The following is a 13002-nucleotide window of genomic DNA, read 5'->3' as shown; positions in this document are numbered from 1 at the left end:
TGTGTCCTGCACCACAGTAGCTTTGCACAGCTGAAAGGCTCCTTGTGAACGGAGCCTATTAAGTCAAACTCCCTTCCAAATAGTGTTTTTGCCAAATTTGTAAAGAAGATACATCTGTGGAACAAGAAGGTGATTGAAAAGACTAATGCATGAGCCTATTAGACCTTGTGTGCTAGGAGACAAGGAGAGCAAGTTCTGGAGCTGCCGCTCAAATTAGCACTTAATAGTCCTGGTGTCGGGTTGTGTTTCCATATTGACATTTGCTCCAACAAAACAATGAAAACACCTATCCTCAAGTCACCATTCATCAAGGAAAAAAGTAGCAACATCTCCTGTGGTCAAAGGTTTCTTGCTGAAGAAGTTGAGCAGCAGAAGTGTCTTTGGCTGGTTAGATGAGCCCTTTGCCAAGAGGTGCTGCACCAGTTGACAGCAACTGCTAAAGATTATTATTTTTTTTCCTACTTCCAGGAGAGTAATCCAGAGGGAAAAACTCATATATTTTAATCAATGGAAGTGAAACCATTTGCCTTTCAGAGACTATGAAATAATACACACCCCAGGGTTCAATGCTCTTTTCTGCTCCTCCAGAACATTCTTAAGGGGAAATCACTCTTTTCTTGATGAATGTGCAATTCAAATGTGGAAATATGCCATTCTTCATGCTTTCTCCATAGGGAGCAAAATGATTTCTGTAATTAAACCCTTTTTGCCAACATTTCCTGATGAGAATAGCTTTTTTTTTTTTTTGCTTTTCTTTTTTGTTTTTGTTTTTTTTTTGTTTTTTTTTTTAGGCAAGGGGAAAAGCCATGTGCAAAAGGGTTTTCAAAACCAGGTCTGGAGGGTTTGACCTTTAAGCCTCTACTTTAATTAGTCATTTTTGGTTTAAAGGCACATGAGGATGAGGCACATGAATAAGGGTTGCAGCTTAAGCTTCCAATCAGGTGCTGCTGAAAGGATATGGCTGCAGGACAAAGGAAGATATGGATGCCACTGTTAACATTAGTCTAGCTATTAGGGGCGACTTTAACGCTGAAAACACACCACCCGGTTTTCATCACACTTTAGCAGCCCCAGGTGTGTAGCCACGGTCCCTGTTGGGCTCGTGCTGAAGTCTGTACCATGGCATCATTGGTGCACTGGTTCCCATGGTAGCTAGATCGAAGAAATCCAGCTTCTCCAGTATATATTGGGCTGCCATGGGCAGTATAGACAAAACTGGAGTTAAATAAGAAGTTATACGTATTTGTAGGACTTGGACCTGAAGTCCACAACACATTCCTTTTCACCGCAGAACAGACCATGTAATACTTAGGTCAGGATATGGGACAGAGCTTTTAGCCACCTGCACAGTTGAGGGTTGAAACCTCCTTGCTGTGTGACGGATGGCAGGGTTGAACCAGAGCTAGATGCAGAGATGAATCCTGAAGTTCCCATGCCGAGTTATGTTATGTCTCTCTGCCAAAGCAGGTGGAGCAGGGTGGTGGAGCAAAAATCACAGGGACTCTTTATAAAAAGCAGGATTTCCCTCCTCTTTCTCCTCACTCCAAGGAGTTTAACTCAGTCTGCATTGACGCAGAGAGACACCTCCACTGCTGGTACCATGAGGTGGACTCCAGTGTGGGGACAGAGAAGTGTTATCACCTATAGGGTCTTTTCTTTTACTAGCTGATTTCTAGCAGGATGTTAAAGGCTGGAGAGGGTCATTCTATCTTGACTGTGCCTTTTTTAACACCTCAGCGGGTCTCAGGGCTTCAGGAGGACAGAACTGATCACCTACCCACAGTACTGGGCCTTATACCCTTCCTTTCCTTGTTTGCAAAGTACCAGTGTCTGTTGTTATACCTGGGAAATCGGCAGAGGCACACGATGGAGTTGGGAGTCTGCCCCTACTGCTTACTCAGGAAAAGTTTCCATCAAGTCAATTGGACATTTGCCTGAGTGAGTGTTGCAGGATTCGGCCCATATGCTTCTCAGCTCTTATATTTGCATAGTGCAGAATATGCTTACAGTACAGTGCCAATAAAACAAAACTATATACAGTAAGCACAGAAAAATCAAGAGCACAGTTAAGACCATTTACAAACAGCAGCTGAGCTCTACAGCTGACATCCAGGCTTATCACACTGTCAGAGACCATGCTCTGTTGTGGGTAATATATACAAGACAATTATTTATAGGCAATTAGACGGAAGATCCTGTAAGTGTATAGGTCTCTATTCTCCCTTTCCTAAGCCTATTATTTTCTTTTTCTTATAAATTATTTATATTTCAACTCTGTAATTGTGTCCCTTTTTATTTTTTTAAACTATGGAAAGCATTTCAGGAGGCTGCTTTCGTTGAAGACACTTGTTCTTCAAGTGCTTGCTCTGGTATTGTGTAAACACGCTGCATATACCATATGTGGCCAACTTCAAATGAGTTACTAGTTCATTCACCCTAATGAAGTGGAACGAGGACTCTTTTGTCTCCGGAAATTCCACTGATGTCTTATGAAGGAGGAAGATGATCTTCATCAAGACAGTGCAGATCATATCAAGAAGTGTATAAATTGCCCAGAAGACCAAATTATGCCTTTTCATAGACATATTTTCCTCTCTAAAAATTTAAAGTATGTTTTTTTTAAATCCATGGGATAGGATAGAATATTTCTTAATCCACAGTACATGATAAAATAACCATGAACAACTGTAATATAATACATCTTCAATACAACTGGCCATAAGTATATTAGAAGAACCTCCAAACAATAATTACCCTATTACTGCACTGTGACTTCACATCCAATTTTGCTCACCTCACTGTACAAAATGGATGGAATAGATGACTTTTATATTTTTAATAATAATGAAATGTTCAGGATTTGATATAGAAACCTGGCTACCAAGGTAATAGGTACATATAAGAACCTATTTAGAATAGCTATGTGAATGGGAATTGCTGTTAAATTGCAATGAAATACTATAGCATATCAAACAATATTTGAAATCAAATAAAACTTGGAAGGCTCTCATATTCAAGCTATAATCTCATTGTGAAGGAGAATTTTTCTGATGAAATCTGCTGTTTTAGACAACTGTGTAATATCTCCTTGTTCTCCAATAAGGCCACCTATCTCAACTAACTTTAAATGACTCACTCCAGATTTATGCTTGTGCAATAGCAAAATTCATATGAATAGTTCCATTCACATGTTAGATGCTCTCGGGAAATGAAAAGCCAGTTATTTAACTTATAGAAAACCCTGGTCTTACTAAAAGAACAGTCTGAACTGGAGACACCTCCTTCCCCTTTAAAGAACGACCCCTGAGACAGCAGAATAGAGCCCCCACTTCCCCAACACCTTCAATTTAGGCATCTCTTTTCCATGCATTGAACTGATCGTTGACCTCTGAGATGGCAACGTAAGTACATTATTGTATGATTACAGAGAAAAGGTGAGCTTGTGGTAACGGCACAACAGACCTAAGTACAATTACTGGCTCTGATACACATTTTCATCACTTGTTAATCTTTTAGGGCTCAACCAAGAAACTGCCTCAGTGAATCCTCACCAAACAAGTAAATAGCATCAACTTTTCCTCTGTCCCCTGCCTGGACCACCTCCATCAGCAGACACGCCACCACACACGAACAGGGAGCAATCGGGCTCTCCTCCCGCTTTCTGCTCTGTCCCCCAGATAAATTGTGTTAGTTTACCAGCGAAATCTAGTTTGTATTATTGTTTGCACTTCAGAGTCAATATGGATATGGAAGAATAGGCTGAAATATATGCCTTGTGCATCATTAATAATAGCGTAGCCTCTCCGTAGCTACGTGACAATTCCCAAACACTTCATTTAACAGTAAGCAATTTATCATGTCTGCTGTATCATGACCAAGTAGTTCAGTATCCCCAATTTACAAGAAGCGCTGTTTTCTGTGCCTATTTGTACCGCTTATATCAAGACAGACCAACAGTCTTAGTGCTGGCTTTCAACTCAGAAAATCCAGGTTCAGTTCCCTGGTGTAGCAGAAAATGATCTAGGCTTAGGTTTCCCCTATATAATGTACAGATAAAAATACTTCCTCGCTTTATCAGATGTCGTGAGGATAAATGCATTAAAGACTGTAAGTCCCACCAGTACTACGATAGCCATAATTATCTCAAATAGATACATGTAGTGCAAGTGCAGTGATATTTAATACATACCCTATGTGTATAAACCATGAGTCAGGGCTGATACAAACACAAACTATGCTAAGGAGTTAAAAATGGTGCTTACTTGTCCGCTTTTCTCTGGCTTACTCTCCATTAAAGTTTGTATATCGCAGACTGGCTTCGGCTCTCAGTCACGATGGAGCACGTCTGGTAAAGTCAGTGGTTTTACCCCAGTTGTACAGTCTTGTAGGCAGGAGCCCATTGTCTGGGCTGAGACACTCAATCTGGAAGAGAAAGAATAAAAGGGCCCCAGTGTGTAAAGTCATTCATTACAATTTGGAATGAACAAGGAAATCAGTGGGGTTGCTGGAGGTTAAGGAAGGGCAGAAATTGGTCTTTTATCATTCAAATGCCATAGAAAAAAAAATAATATAAAAAGCAACGGATCTAATCCTGCACATCTCTACTCACGTCTCCTGCCTTTATTCATTGCAAGGGGTCACAAAGAAACAATCATGTACATTTGCAGGACCAGATGCAAAATTCATTTATAACAGAATTTCGTAAGCAAGCAACTTCTTTTTCCTAGGATGGAGCTCCAATGAAATTTTGATATGACCTTTATATACTTTCAGATAAAATAAGATTATTTGGATTGCCGTCTTACATAAGTAAATTTTCTACACTAACTTCAAACTCGGAGACATGAGAACATCCCTCACAAGTCAGTGAATATTTTTGAAGATTGGACCTGATGTTTTTTAAAGAGGAACTTTTTCAGTGGAAGAAAAAGAAAGAAGAATTATTACAAAGCTTTTGATATTGAAGGCACATCGGATTACTGGAAAATGTGGAGTGAAAGTTGTTCTGAAATGTTCCAGCAAAATCTGTGTTTATTTTATTGTACTGGATACCCTTAGTTGTGATGACTTTATATGTAGCATCAAGAGCATGAGATGTTTACATAGCTATCCTACAAATTGGAGTGAAATTTTAAGTAAGGCCATTTCTTTCAAAAATGTGGTGAGTGACATTAGTTTCTGAAACTTTTTACTCTCTCCATGTCAGGGCTGCCCCACACTGCAGTCAATGTCTACAAACAAGCATCCAGTCTTCAGGTAAACACAGCAGGGAGGACAACTCAGAGCATCCTTGCTGATCAACGGTTCTTCAAGCGGGAAATTGGGCTCAACCAGGAGTTCCCCCCACTTTCCTGGGGGGAAGTCAATAACCACTGGAGCTTGATTTTGCTTTCCCATCAACTCTGCATGGGACAGTCATCCCAACTATGGCATTTCACCTTTCGCTTCCTTTACGGTCCCCACCTCACAAGCGGCCAGAGGATGCTACAAAGGAGGGATGCTACAAAATTTACCATCTGTATCTAAGAGGCTAAATAAAATAAAGGGTTGATCCTATAAATTGGTACTCAATCATGAGTGTAACAGAGACCAAATGGTCCAAAACCTGGACTTCTATTGTACACCACTACTGCTAAACCCTAGAGGTTGAATTTTTGCTGTCACATTTTCACATTTAGCAACTACAGCTTTAGAGAGTGATGTTTAAGTGGTGGGTTTAAAATTCAGTAGTAGTTTTTAAAATGGTCTTTTTTTCTTGTTTGAAATCCCCAGATATAGGCTATGTTGTCTGTTAGGCTTGATCATGTCTCATCCAGCCATTTTCAGAGTGCAACTGGGTCAGAGGATGGGTTCAGTCATTTGCAGGATGAGAGACTACAGTCTTAATATGCTATTTAATTTATCCTATTGGGCTGGGTAAAGAAAACCATCAGAAAAGGTTTCATGAGCCTGTTGGGTCGGATTAAGAAAAGCCACATGAATGCCTTTAAATGACAATACACAAAGGGGTAATGGAGCTAGTGACAAATCTGCCTTCCTTTTCCTTTCCTTTTCCCTTTTGAAGGAGTAGCTACCCTAGTTTGCTGTGAATTTACTGAAGACAGAACAGGATTTAAACTCACACCTGAAAAACAAAACGAGGTACTTCGCTTACTTTTTCTCTACATCTCTCTGCAAAAGTGCCTGACACATGACATCTGTTAATGAGGGTCATAATCCCCCCATCCTATAACCCCATACTAGTAGTGCTTAGATCCGATGGCCTCTTTTCCTAAGGAAACAGGTCTTTTATAGGAGTGCTGTCTGTCCATCTGGCTCCCCATCTGTCAATCCTGCACCCAGCAGTATATTCTGAACCTGGTGGCTAATTTCACCCAGTTGTCTAGAGGGGCAAAAGCTTAAAAGATATAAATATCCCACATTTTATGAAAATCAGTGGTGCGGGAGAAAAAGACAAAGCACAGCTCGTTTGAGTGAAAGGCGGTGGTATAAGCTCGTTAGCTAATTGCTTGGCTTGGGCTGCCAGCTGGCCAGTCAGCGCGTGCAAACTGGCCAGCTCAGCTACCTGTTACTGACTTCTTGGATCTTCACACCAATGCATCTGGCCAGTCAGCAAAGGAGGAGAGGAGACCTTTGTAGAGGGAATATGTATATACAAGGGTAGACAAAATATGGAAGACCTGTCGAGGACTGAGGTCAAAGAGAACCCCATATTATTGAAGTGGAGAAGCAAAGAAAGGATGGAGGGTATGATGTTGTAGAGGAGGGGCTTGTGATTTAAATTGCTAACAGAGCAACTTCGTCCCTCCTATGCTGGAGGACAGGGTTGAAGGCTCCAGGGGGGCTTTATAGCCCCTTCCAGTCACTAAAGGGGTTACAGGAAAGCTGGAGAGGGACTCTTGATCAGGGAGTGGAGCAATAGGACGAGGGGTAATGGTTTTAAATGAAAAGAGGATAGATTTAGATTAGATATTAGGAAGAAATTCTTTACTGTGAGGGTGATGAGACACTGGAACCGGTTGCCCAAAGAAGTTGTGGCTGCTCCATCCCTGGAGGTGTTCAAGGCCAGGTTGGATGAGATTTTGAGCCACCTGGTCTAGTGGGAGGTGTCCCTGCCTATGGTAGGGGTGTTGGAACTTGATGATCTTTAAGGTTCCTTCCAACCTAAACCATTCTATGATTCTGTGATTCTCCAGCGAGGAATTTCCTTCTCTTCTATCTTCAGAGCCTAAGAACACTCCTGTTAAAGGCAAAGGTCTTCATAATCATAGAATCATAGAATCATAGAATGGTTAGAGTTGGAAGGGACCTTAAAGATCATCGAGTTCCAACCCCTCTTCCATGGGCAGGGACACCTCCACTAGACCAGGTTGCTCAAAGCCCGATCCAGCCTGGCCTTGAACACTTCCAGGGATGGGGCATCCACAACTTCCCTGGGCAACCTGTTCCAGTGCTTCACTACCTGTACAGTAAAGAATTTCTTCCTAATATCTAATCTAAATCTCCCCTCTTCCAATTTAAAAACGTTACCCCTTGTCTTGTCACTACACTTCCTGACAAAGAGTCCCTCTCCAGCTCTCCTATAGGCTCCCTTCAGATATTGGAAGGCTGCTAGGAGGTATCCCTAGAGCCTTCTCTTCTCCAGGCTGAACAACCCCAGCTCTCTCAGCCTGTCTTCATAGGGGAGGTGCTCCATCCCTCTGATCATCTTCGTGGCCCTCCGCTGGACCCGTTCCAACAGGTCCATGTCCTTCCTGTGTTGAGGACTCCAAAGCTGGACACAGTATTCCAGGTGGGGTCTCACGAGCACAGAGTAGAGGGGTAGAATCACCTCCCGTGACCTGCTGGCCACACTTCTCTTGATGCAGCCCAGGATGCGGTTGGCTTTCTGGGCTGCCAGTGCACATTGCTGGCTCACGTTGAGCTTCTCATCCACCAACACCCCCAAGTCCTTCTCCTCAGGGATGCTCTTTAGCCATAATCCCATACCTTGTTTCAAATGTTTGCCAATAGAGAGTTGTTAAGGAAGGAACAGAAAAACAGGACACGAGCAGAAGGAGCCCTATTATTCCCTTTCCACAGCCAATAAACAAAGGCACCAGATGACAAATTGGATTACATTTCAGAAGTTCAATTTAAAATGCTCTTAGTAAAGGCATGCAGTAAATTTGCCACACTGTCAAAGTCAGAGCGTCCAGTCTCCAAATCTCTGGTGCAGGAATTTCCCTGCTGTACATGGCAGGAGAGCTGCTCTGCTCACCTCAGCGTCCAGCTGGCAGGCGCCGTGCTCCGGAGTGAATTATTACCCGTGGTACGACAGTGGAGAATGAAAACCTACTTCTGACTCGGTCCTACCATCAGTTAAGCAGATCCCACTGCCATTCCTCTTTCAAATACATTTGGTCACTATTTAGTACCATTCCACTCCCAGAACACTTTGTTTTCCCCATTTCTGGGATTCTGTGATTTCCCTCCCTCCCTTATCCTTTACATTCCCTTCTGTTTCTAACACACATGCACCCATAGCATAAAACATACGGCGCAAACATTCAGGACAGACAGACACCTAAAAAATCAGCTGAATTCAGGATTTCCAGTGTCAGATGATAAGGCGTCCAAGCTAACCTACTGATAAAATATGTGGTAAGCAAACCCTGTGATCTACACAGATAGCTTAAGCTTCTGCAGTGCTAATTGCTACTACAACCTTAAGCTAATATTTGAGCCTTTCTTTTGAGCAAGGACGTGTAACAATTAGATTACAGGATTTGAGGCATTACAAAGAGAGATAAAAGCAGCAGTTTCGTCATGGTATGCGGTATTTTGTTTACATAGAGATAATAGCAGTGATGATAATAATATTAATAATAACTATTCTATTTAAATCCAATTTCTGATTTCAGGTGTATCAGACCAGATCTAGAATAAACCACTTGCCTGCAACGGAACTATCCCAAATTTATTTGGGATGAAGCACGCAGACCTCTAGTCAGGGACCATTTTGCAGTTGCTGAAGAGCCCAGCATGGTGTACGATGAGCTCTAGCTCCTCACAGTAGTAAATAATGACCCAACATTTCCAAAGAAGGGTTTGAGCTTGGATATTTCTCTGTTCTTGTGCCCTGAGCATCGCTGAGAGCTCTGATGGCATCTATCGCACCCTGGTCCTGATGAACACATGACAACTCCAGCAATGAAAGGGACCTCTGTTTTTTTGCTCTCTACCATCCTTATGCTTTCCTCTCACCCCCCTCCAAATGTATGTGCATATGTAAAAACACAATATACTCAAATACAGTGATAATGCATAGCATGGAGAAAAAATGAACACTAAACTACAGATAAAAAAAAGAATTCACTAGACATGCATGCCAGATTTAATACATGTTATGTTTTACTGCGCTTGAGTCAATGCCTTAAAAAATTTCTACAGTGTATTAAAAAGAAAAGGCATCCTCTTGCACATATTTTTAGGGAATATTTCTAGGGAATACTATCGCACAATGTTTTTTTTTTAATTTCTTCTCCTAGGCACACATGGCAAAAAAAAAAATCACCCCATGTCCATAACTACAGGCAGCTTTTCTGATGAACCATAGGTTTCCTTGCCTCAGAGACAAGTCAGCTTGCACAAATAAGCATTTGGCCCCTGAAACTTTCCTGCTGCTGAGATCCTGGAAAATAAATGACAAACACCCCTCCGCACCAAAACCAGAAATGGCAATTTTCCTCTGTTTTAGATACTAAAATCAAACTTCATAACTATAAGAGTTTTTCAAGTATTTATCACCTGGAAGAAGGAAATCGGTCACACAAAGCAAAGCAATTGTGTGTATCCACTCAGGAATATTAAAAGTTCTATTACAGCATTAAAGAATAAACATATCTGCTAGCAGTGGATTTAAAGTATCCCCCAGCAGCTGAAAATCATAGTCACGCACAGCAAACAAGCAAAGCAACTTAACAGAAAAAGACAAGTTTCCTTGTTTTAGCAAGCCCTCATTCCACTTTTAGACTGTCACAAATAAACAGGAATTCTAAAAGCAGGCAAGGTAGCCAGATAGGATGAGATTTTTTCTTACCCATAGGCACCAAGGTCCTTTAAGAGAACTGCATCCTGCAGACTGTCGATACTTGGTTGAAAACTTGAAAAACAGGTTTTAAGCAAAAACTCTTTTGAGAATTAGATCCAGACTCAAGAGGCTAAAAGCATCACTTGAAACAGCTGGTTGAATTTATTCAAATAAAAGCCACATAGCTCAAGGACAGGTAAGTAGGTAAATAAGCCATCACCAACCCCTTCTTGGCAAAGAAAGGTACCGTGAAAAGCCTGCATTAAAGTAGATCTCAGTGTAGGAAATGAAGGAGCCTCAGGTACAGACTTTTGATTTATTTTTTCTTAGTGTGGCACAGGGGAGCGTGCACTGGCTCAACCTGTTGTAATCGAACATGTGGGTTGCTAGTTGTTGCGATGATATTGCAGCAGCCTCTTCATTAAGGAGGCTGTGTCTTTAGCAGCGAAGATTAATTTTCTACATATGAAATCAAGACCTTGCCAGTGCTGCTATTGCTCTCTGTTGCTCTTTTCTCCCCACCTTCACCTCCTTTTTTTTTTTTTTTTTTTTTCTTTCTTTTCTTGTAGTGAGCAGGAAGGAATGCAGTGAAGGAAGGGTTGGTACTATATGTTTCTGATTTGCTGAGCTGACAATCCTTTTGCTACTTGATTTCACTTTAATAGGATCTTCTTGTTACCCACCTACTGTAGCTCAGCGTGGAAAATCCGTGCATCAAAAGGTTGAAAGCTTGAGGCAAAACTTGCCTCCCTGCAGATGGGGTGAGGGAGAGACAAAGTCATCTGTTTGCTTTGCAAACAGTATTAAGGCAGTTCAGGGAAGTGTAGGTTAAGGACATTATCTTCCCCATAAATTAATCTCCAGCAGGCTTCTACTCTCTCTAAAGGCAGAGAAGTTAAAGGAAGAGTCAAATATATTTTGAAAGTGTATAACTGTCAAGGAGAACTGGTCAAGGGATTTCTTCCATGTGAGACATGAGTGCACTTTTGTTCAGGTGGTGTAGGCATGTGCGTGCTTACACCCAAAAGGGACTCTGTGACAGAGAGGTGTGAGTGTGACAAGCAAAAGGAGAGGGGGGAAAAAAACCCCCACAACTGTGTGTCTGGGCAGCCTTCAGCTGTGTGTTGGTGTGCAGGAATGTGAGCGTGCATCCTCACGTAGCTTCACTTGTAGGTGGCTCTGAGACCACCTGTACAAGCCCAAGACCTTTTGAGGGTGTCCCTCCGTCATCCCTGCTGATGAGTTTCAGAGGAAAGGCAACACAGTTTAAAGTAGCCTCTGGAATATAATATTAAAACCTTACACTGAAAAGCAAAACTGCATTTGGGACTTAAAATCCACTGTTTACCTAAGTCTTATTGCAGGGGACTGTACGTGAGAGTCAGCTGGGAGACACCTCACTTCTTGATCTGGGGGAAATGGAGTGTAGGACCATTGTGGTGAGGAACCAAAGGGGATTAAATTAGGCATTTGTGTTGGCGGGGGGAAATTTCAGCTCTGCAAACACAAGACCTGACATTTTCGCCGGCTGCTCTGCACAGCGGCAGGACGGAACACGCTGGGAAGTGCGTGTGTACCACTTCCCTCTGCTGGAGGCAGCCCAGACTGTTACCTGCCTCCCTCCATCCAAAGATATTTCTATAGGTACCGAAAATGCTCCAACCCCTATCATCCAGCACAGCAGCGATAATGAAGTGGTCACGAATCATTTCAGTAATTTTCATTTATATAAAAATCTCGGTGCTGATTGTGGGGTGGAACAGAACAGCTCTTGCAGCACGTGGGAAAAAATAGGACTAGGGGAAAGGGATGTGCGCTGCAGAGATTGTTTAAGCTGAAACAACGTTTCAAAAGGAGCCAGAATACCACAGCTTGGACATGTAGCACTTCTTAAAGGAAGAATGAACTGTCTTATTGCTCACAGCTTTGCACAGCCACGCACATCCCCCCTGCCACCAATACCCTCTGCAACACCAGTCAGGGAGTGCTTTGGGTTTTTCCAATATACACTTGTCTATAGAACCATGCACTGATAAGGCTTGTTTTGGGGCTTGTGCAGGATCACAGGTCAAGGGAACGTTGGGGCCAGAATAAATTGGTGGAGAGAAGACTCTGTCTGCAAGCTGTCTTTGCTGCTCCCCTCTTGCATCATCTTCAGGCATTAAAATACCAAATGTGATACCATATAACTGATAACTTTCCCCTATCCCTTACTTACAGATTGTAAACATCAGTGGGTTTATGTCCAAGGCCAGCTATAGGCTGTAGAAGTGCATAGTCCAGCTGGAAATTGATTTTTTTTTTTTTTTTTTTCGCTCAAATGTGCAGAACATTTCCTAATGTTTAGGAAACATTCAATAAATACTCCCCTTCAATAAATACTCATGACTTTCTCCATTTAGCCTTGTGGGACCAGACCCAACTGGACCACTACCGTTGCAAGCCCACTGATTGCCACAGACTGTAAGAGTACAGGTAGTGGGAAAGTTCTGAAAACTCAGGGCTGGGCAGCAGCCTCTGCATCTCCTGTGAGTGTCCTCCTGATACTCTGCCATTTTGCTGATATCATCCTTGTCATTGCACTCTCAGGAGTGTTCCTGTAAGAGGAGTCGTAACCTGGTAGCACTTTACCATCGATACCCTAAATTCTATAAAGATTTTTTTTTTTTTTTTTAAGAGGCAGAGAGCCATTGCAGGGAGACACAAGCAGGTTTCACAAGAGGATACACAGTTGGAGAGAAAAGCTCTACATTTATTACAAAGGTACTATCTATTAGAAAATTCAAATAAATAAATTTAAAAAAAAGGCAAGCTTATGTTTTGCCCACAAAACTTCTTGTGTACCTACCAGTTTCCTCACATAACCTGATTCTGTAAAGGATGTGTATTGTCCCTAGCTTTCCTGCCGTCTCAGTGGCTGTAGACTAGCT

The sequence above is a fragment of the Numenius arquata genome, chromosome 1, assembly GCF_964106895.1.
Source record: "Numenius arquata chromosome 1, bNumArq3.hap1.1, whole genome shotgun sequence".
Lineage (NCBI taxonomy): Eukaryota > Metazoa > Chordata > Aves > Charadriiformes > Scolopacidae > Numenius > Numenius arquata.
Note: the sequence above shows the minus strand (reverse complement) of the source record.